The sequence below is a fragment of the Procambarus clarkii genome, chromosome 7, assembly GCF_040958095.1.
Source record: "Procambarus clarkii isolate CNS0578487 chromosome 7, FALCON_Pclarkii_2.0, whole genome shotgun sequence".
Lineage (NCBI taxonomy): Eukaryota > Metazoa > Arthropoda > Malacostraca > Decapoda > Cambaridae > Procambarus > Procambarus clarkii.
Genome location: NC_091156.1, coordinates 26,977,717 through 26,986,125, shown reverse-complemented (window position 1 = coordinate 26,986,125; position 8,409 = coordinate 26,977,717). Strand labels below are relative to the sequence as shown.

The window sequence follows — 8,409 nt, the reverse complement described above, 5'->3', positions numbered from 1 at the left end:
AGCCGCAGGCCGGGCTCTGCTTCCCTTAGCTATCTGAATATTTGTCCACACTTGTCTTGCAGACGTTTCTCTTCCGATAGAGCTAGTGAACTCTAGCCATTGTCTTTCCCTTTGTAACTCATCTGCAATGTATGTACCTTTACCTGAATAAAAAATCTAATCTAAATCTATATCTAATCTATATGCTTAGATATATGCAAATGAGAGAGTAATAGAGCGAAACCTTTAAAATACTGAACAATTTGGAGGATATTGATTCATACAATTTCTTCAAAAGGTCAGATGTAACACGAACAAGGAGCAAAGGTTTCAAGCTCAACAAGCCACAATGTAGTAGTGACAACAAATGCTTTTTAACCCATACGATTATGATCATAGCAATAAGGTTTCTAAAACAGTAGGCATTCTTCCAATGTCAGACACTGTACTACGTTCCTCGCTCAAACCTAGTCACTCAGTATTATTCACTCATTTATCTATGTCTTGTCTATCTATGTCTTAAAGGTTACAAGACGTACATTAGTCAATACAATTGGTGCTTAAAATATTAAGGATCTCTTGTGAAACACGGGTATTAATAAAAAAAGTTATTAGGTAAAATAAATAAAAAAGGCCCAAGGGCCATGAAGTAACAAGAATGCAAGGCTGGCACAAGCTGGCGTAAGTAGGGAAGATGGAAGATTCTTCATATTAAAAGACCCTGCTTCTCCAAGATGGCAGTCACACCCTGCTTGCCCTGGACAATCACCATATGGAGAAGGACTGTTTACTGTGAAGGGAAGTCCACAAATGCAATGCCAGCATGAGTCAGTCTTGAAGGGTAAACGATGATGGCACCCTCACAGTAACACAAAAGCCGAGCAAGCCCAGTGAGGAAGACCTGTTGATGGGAAAGGAAAATTTTTAGTTATCCACTTTTATTTTATAAGATTCCAAAATATTACATTGATATAAATTTGTGAGAGTATTCTGAGCATTTTGAGTCATCTTGAGTCCTCTCCTCACTAAGCAACTAACTGCCAAAAGATTAAACAACCCCTGGTCCACAGGTTGCATACTGTACTTGAAACAATTAATAACAAGACGAATATGAAAAAAATAAAAATAGAATTTGCCTAGTTACAAAACAAGAAGTTAAGAGATACTCATCAATGATTACCAATATAATACAAAGAGCCAAAGCTTCCTTTTATGAGAATGGATTTAAGAAGCAAAAGGAAATATGAACATTACATGGAAAGCCATCTCTAACATCCTAGGGTCTAAACAACAATCACTTACCAAGCAGATAAAACTCTCCAAAGATGGTTACACACTTGCAACTTATATATTGCAAATGAGTTCAATAGCTTCTTTTCATGAATTTGTGCAAAACTTGGCAGAAAAATTCCAAAGGCCCAGACAGGGAGCCGGTCGGCCGAGCGGACAGCACGCTGGACTTGTGATCCTGTGGTCCTGGGTTCGATCCCAGGCGCCGGCGAGAAACAATGGGCAGAGTTTCTTTCACCCTATGCCCCTGTTACCTGGCAGTAAAATAGGTACCTGGGTGTTAGTCAGCTGTCACAGGCTGCTTCCTGGGGGTGGAGGCCTGGTCGAGGACCGGGCCGCGGGGACACTAAAAAAAAAAAAAACGAAATCATCTCAAGATAACCACATGTTACTACATATCTAACAGGCAGCTAACACTCTACTCCTTTTACCAGTCAACCCGAAAGACATTATATCCATTATTCAATTACTTTAAATCAAAGCTTGGAACATTAATGAAATAATCAACAAATCTATCTAATCAAACAAATAATGAAATCAACAAATCTCTAGTGTTTTACTTTTCCTGATATCCTTAAAAAAATAACAGTGGTGCCAGTTCATAAAGGAGGCAAGACAACTGACAAACAATTACAGGCCAATACCTATACTTCAAATCTACCTATACTTTCAAAAATTGTTTTTTTTAATAAACAGCTTTATTCCTACTCTGTGAAACTCAATATACTAAGTCCCTGGCAGTTTGGCTTCTGTTTCCAAATGAGTATCAATGATGCCATTATTATTTTCCTTGATATAATCTACACTGCCCTTGACAAAAATGAGTTCTCAATTGGCCTATTCATTGACTTGAGGAAAGTCTTTGATACTATAAACCATAACTACCTCTTAAGGGGCCCAGTGATTGGGCACCGAAACTTCATCATACACACTCATTTTTTTTGTGTGCATAATCCTCATGGCAAATGCTCCAACTTTTCCTTTCAAATCAACATCACAACATGAACGGAAAAAAGTTTACAAACAAAAAAAAATTCAAATTGCTCTAAATATTTTATGTCACCAATTGTTATTTTATTCATTATGGTCTCAGAATGGCATATAACTTTCAATTGCCAGTGAAAAAAAATATTGTTCAAGAGTATAGTTTACTGTAAGTTATAATTAGGATTGCTTGGCATTCGTACTCGAATATGTGAAAGTTGTGGCTCAATATGTATTGAAATGAAGTCACGAAAAAAAAACAAAAAAAATATCTAGGGATAAGTTAGGGAAACTGAAAAAAACAGACACTGGGCCCCTTAACAGTCTAACAGTAGGTTAGACATATACATGAATGAGATTGGGTGGATATAAATAGGAGCTGCCTCGTATGGGCCAATAGGCCTTCTGCAGTTACCTTCATTCTTATGTTTATTATAACAAAACATATATGTTGCAATACCTTATTACCCATTTATTAGTGATAAGGCCCTCATCTGGCCCTCATTAATGAATACAAGCTAAATAGACAGAATAGTGTTTGACCTCTGCAAATAAATCGGCCAAAAAAAAAATAAAAGTCACAACTTCGGCCACCTGTGGCTAATTTACATGTTGACCAATTTCGTTCAAACTTCACATGCTCAGTGCCGGATATGTATTCTCCAAGATGTAGAAGTCACAACAAAATCCACATAGAAACAAAGGAGAGAAAAAAAAGTAAAGTGGTTGTCTTCTTTTTGTATAGGCATAATAAATATTGCCATTTGGCAATGTATTTATATGATATATAATAGAATACAGCATAAAACAAAATAAGAGGGGTGGTAGGAGAAGATAAGATTAGTGTTCAGTGAGAATCCACAAGGTCTTCTCTGAATACTCTTTATTTTCTTCAAGGCTGTGGGTCCCTACAATTGCACCAGAGGGGGTACATACCCCTATTATTATTTAAACAGGTGAGTACACACACGGTGTCAGCAAACTTAGCCTCCAAACACACACACACACACATGGTATCAGCAAGCTTAGCATCCAAACACACACACACACACACACACACACAGGGCGGTAAGGGGCGAGAAGTCGGACTGGCGAACATTAACAAGTGGAGTACCACAAGGATCGGTGCTGGGACCAATTCTATTTCTTGTATATGTTAACGACATGTTTACAGGCGTAGAGTCCTACATGTCGATGTTTGCGGATGACGCAAAGTTGATGAGAAGAGTTGTGACAGATGAGGATTGCAGGATCCTCCAAGAGGACCTGAACAGGTTGCACAGATGGTCAGAGAAATGGCTACTGGAATTCAACACGAGCAAATGTAAAGTTATGGAAATGGGACTAGGAGATAGGAGACCAAAGGGACAGTACACAATGAAGGGGAACAGCCTACCTGTAACGACGCGCAAAAGAGACCTGGGGTGGACGTAACACCTAATCTATCTCCTGAGGCACATATAAATAGGATAACGACAGCAGCGTACTCTACACTGGCAAAAGTTAGAACATCATTCAGAAACCTAAGGAGGCATTTAGGGCGCTTTACAGTGCCTACGTGAGGCCAGTCTTAGAGTATGCCGCCTCATCATCGAGTCCCCATCTGAAGAAGCATATAATGAAACTGGAAAAGGTTCAGAGGTTTGCAACGCGACTCGTCCCAGAGCTACGAGGGATGGGGTATGAGGAGCGCCTGAGGGAACTGTGCCTTACGACACTAAAAAGAAGAAGGGAGAGGTTATCTTCTTGAGGTTATCTTGAGATGATTTCGGGGCTTTAGTGTCCCCGCGGCCCAGTCCTCGACCAGGCCTCCACCCCCAGGAAGCAACCCGTGACAGCTGACTAACTCCCAGGTACCTATTTACTGCTAGGTAACAGGGGCATTCAGGGTGAAAGAAACTTTGCCCATTTGTTTCTGCCTCGTGCGGGAATCGAACCCGCGCCACAGAATTACGAGTCCTGCGCGCTATCCACCAGGCTACGAGGCCCCTGGGGACATGATAGGAATGTATATGATACTCAGAGGGATTGCCAGAGTGGACATAGACGAAATGTTCACACGGAATAGTAACAGAACGAGGGGACATGGATGGAAGCTTGAAACTCAGATGAGTCACAGAGATGTTAGGAAGTTTTCGTTTAGCGTGAGAGTAGTGGGAAAATGGAATGCACTTCAGGAACAGGTTGTGGAAGCAAATACTATTCATAATTTTAAAACCAGGTATGATAGGGAAATGGGACAGGAGTCATTGCTGTAAACAACCGATGCTCGAAAGGCGGGATCCAAGAGTCAATGCTCGATCCTGCAGACACAACTAGGTGAGTACAACTAGGTGAGCACACACATGGTATCAGCAAGCTTAGCCTCTAAACACACACACACACACACACTTGGTATCAGCAAGCTTAGCCTCTAAACACACACACACACACACATGGTATCAGCAAGCTTAGCCTCTAAACACACACACACACACACTTGGTATCAGCAAGCTTAGCCTCTAAACACACACACACACACACTTGGTATCAGCAAGCTTAGCCTCTAAACACACACACACACACACTTGGTATCAGCAAGCTTAGCCTCCAAACACACACACACACACACACACACTTGGTATCAGCAAGCTTAGCCTCCAAACACACACACACACACTTGGTATCAGCAAGCTTAGCCTCCAAACACACACACACACACACACACACACTTGGTATCAGCAAGCTTAGCCTCCAAACACACACACACACACACGGTATCAGCAAGCGTAGCTTCTAAACACACACACACACACACACACACACACACACACACACACATGGTATCAGCAAGCTTAGCCTCCAAACACACACACACACATGGTATCAGCAAGCTTAGCCTCCAAACACACACACACACATGGTATCAGCAAGCTTAGCCTCCAAACACACACACACAGAAAATGGGGACATTGAAACAGTTGATAAACTTGATTTCAAGAGAGAGAGGTCACTATGGGGAACTTCATTTTTTTTTTAATAAGTAATTAGGCAGGCTTGTTGCTAGACAGGGAAGTAAATTAAATGTATGCCAAATTTTGCAAAATATACAATGAAGGCACACAAACATTCATACCAAAACAGAGATGCAGGGCCAGAAAACAGGATTGGTTCAACAGAAATTGAGAGAGGGCCACAGACCAAAAGACACAAAAATGCAATCAAAGACATTGAAAAACTACAAGCAGATGTCAACAAAGTTTTCGATTGGGCAGCAGAAAATAACATGATGTTTAACAGTGATAAATTTGACTGGGTTGACAAATGGGTTGACTGCATCTATCTAGACCTAAAAAAGGCTTTCGACAGAGTTCCACATAAGAGGTTGTTCTGGAAACTAGAAAATTTTGGAGGGGTGACAGGTAAGCTTCTAACATGGATGAAAAATTTTCTGACTGATAGAAAAATGAGGGCAGTAATCAGAGGCAATCGGACTGGAGAAGTGTCACAAGTGGAGTACCACAGTACATGCACCAGTAATGTTCATTGTCTACATAAATGATCTACCAGTTGGAATACAGAATTATATAAACATGTTTGCTGATGATGCTAAGATAATGGGATGGATAAGAAATTCAGATGATTGTCATGCCCTTCAAGAAGACCTGGACAAAATAAGTATATGGAGCACCACTTGGCAAATGGAATTTAATGTGAATAAATGCCATGTAATGGAATGTGGAATAGAACATAGATCCCACACAACCTATAAATTATGTGAGAAATCTTTATATAATTCTGATAAAGAAAGAGGTCTAGGGTTGATTCTAGACAGAAAACTATCACTTGAGGACTACACAAAGAACGTTGTGTGAGGAGCCTATGCCACGCTTTCTAACTTCAGAATTTCGTTTAAATACATCGATGGCGAAATACTAAAGAAATTGTTCACGAGTTTTGTTCGGCCAAAGCTAGAATATGCAGCGGTTGAGTGGTGCCCATATCTTAAGAAGCACATCAACAAACTGAAAAAGGTGCAAAGACATGCTACTAAGTGGCTCCCAGAACTGAAGGGTAAGAGCTACGAGGAGAGGTTAGAAGCATTAAACATGCCAAAACTAGAAGACAACAAAAAGAGGCGATATGATCACTATGTACAAAATAGTAACAGGAATTGATAAAATCGATAGGGAAGATTTCCCGAGACCTGGAACTTCAAGAACAACAGGTCATAGATTTAAACTAACTAAACAAAGATGCCAAAGAAATATACAAAAATTTCCTTTCGCATACAGAGTGGTACACGGTTGGAACAAGTTAGGTGAGAAGGTGGTGGCGGCCAAGACCGTCAGTAGTTTCAGAGCATTATGTGACAAAGAGTGCTGGGTAGATGGGACACCACGAGCGTAGCTCTAATCTTGTAACTTCACTTAGGTAATTACATATGGTGTCAGCAAGCTTACCGTCGAAACACACACAAACAGCCTGCCTATTATTCAAGGCCTTCTCTGAGTACTCTTTATTTTCTTCTCCGAGGCTATGGGTCCATAATCTTGCACCAGAGGTGCTACCCCTTTTAAGTTTTTAACTACTACACTGAGCACCTGATTTTGGCAAAAACTTGTCAAAGTGCAATTGTCAAGGACATAGTTCTGGTATTTTTTTGTTTAAAATATTCAGGTATAGTTAATGTCAAAATGTTTCAAAACTCAACTATTTATATTTCAAAACAAAAAAAGTAATGAAAACATTACAAAACATTAAAATATAGCCTAATTAATTAATTAATAAAATAGCACAACTCTCATTATGTCTAAAGGTGCTTTGAGCAATGAAGTAGTTAATTTTATATATATAATATTATATATATAATATTATATATATAATATATATATACCTGTGACTACTGCTTAGCGAAAATTTGATCTCTGTGAAAATTGGTCTCGTCGTTGCTAGGAGATATTTTAAGACCATGATTTGCTGTGGATGGCACTGTAGTCTTCAAGTCATCAATCTAAAAATAGAGGTAATCTTTTAAAATGTAAATTTTGTATAAAAAAATGCAAAAATAAATTGCAAGAGTAATATGAAGTTATTATACAATTTTTTTTTAATTATTTAAATATTTGTGAGACATTATTAAGAAATGTATGTAGTACAGATTCTCTAAGACCTGATATGTATCTGCTTATGTTCCACCACATTACATTCAGGACTGAAGAGAAAACACAGCCAGTAAGGTAATGATCACTTAGGATGGACTGGGATGCTACATGTACTATGATAGGTGGGGGCTAAGCTGTGTGAGGCTAGGATGCCCAGCCTGCCTTGTCTAGGCTGGGCTGGGCTAGGCAACACTAGGAAGGATTCAACAAATCTCTGGAGTGCCTTACTTTTCCTGATATCCTTAAGAAAGCAAGAATGATGCCATTTTATAAAGGAGGCGAGACAGCAGACAAACAATTAAAGAAAAATATAAAATCTACTTATACTTTCAATTTTTTTTTTTTTTTTAACAAACATCTCTCTTCCTACTTTGTAAAATTCAACATAAATACAAAGTCCCTGTTAGTTTGGCTTCCGTTTCCAAAAGAGTATCAATGATGCCATTATTAGTTTGCTTGATATAATCTAAACAGCCCTTGAGAACAATGACTTCTCAATTGACCTAAGAAAGGCCTTTGATACTGTAAACCATAACTACATCTAACTTAAAACTTCCCCACTATGGTATTCAAGGCCTTGCTCTGGACTATATTCGTTCCTATCTCAGTGTCCACTGAAATAGGAAAAATTTTTCCTAAAAAATGTCCACTCAAGGATGTCAACCAACCAACTTACACTAAACATAGAAAAAGACCTTCTACATTTTATTTGGTAGAAAATTATAAAATCAGATTCAACTTTAAATAGACAATGTTAACATTACCAATACAAATGAGGGGCAGTTCTTTTGCCTACACATAGATAAGACACTGAACTTCAGCACCCACATACAGCACATAACCAAAAAGGTCTCAAAAATGGTCGTTAAAATTTATAAAATCAGATATTATGTTCCCCACCCTGCTCTCCTCACATTATACTATGCACTTATCTATCCATTAAAAAATTTATATTTTTTTTAACATTTTATATATTTATTCATATATACAAGAGTTCTTACATTCTTGTACA

The 8,409-nt window shown here is 38.8% G+C and overlaps 1 long non-coding RNA gene across 1 annotated transcript; it reads right to left on the bottom strand.

Annotated features, from left to right (window-relative positions):
* Window positions 1–572: 572 nt before the first annotated feature.
* On the bottom strand, window positions 573–7,248 carry LOC138358279 (uncharacterized). Its single transcript, XR_011225306.1, has 2 exons — window positions 7,130–7,248; window positions 573–880 (listed from the first exon to the last, which is right to left on the bottom strand). It is a non-coding gene; the product is annotated as an uncharacterized lncRNA (long non-coding RNA).
* Window positions 7,249–8,409: the final 1,161 nt, after the last annotated feature.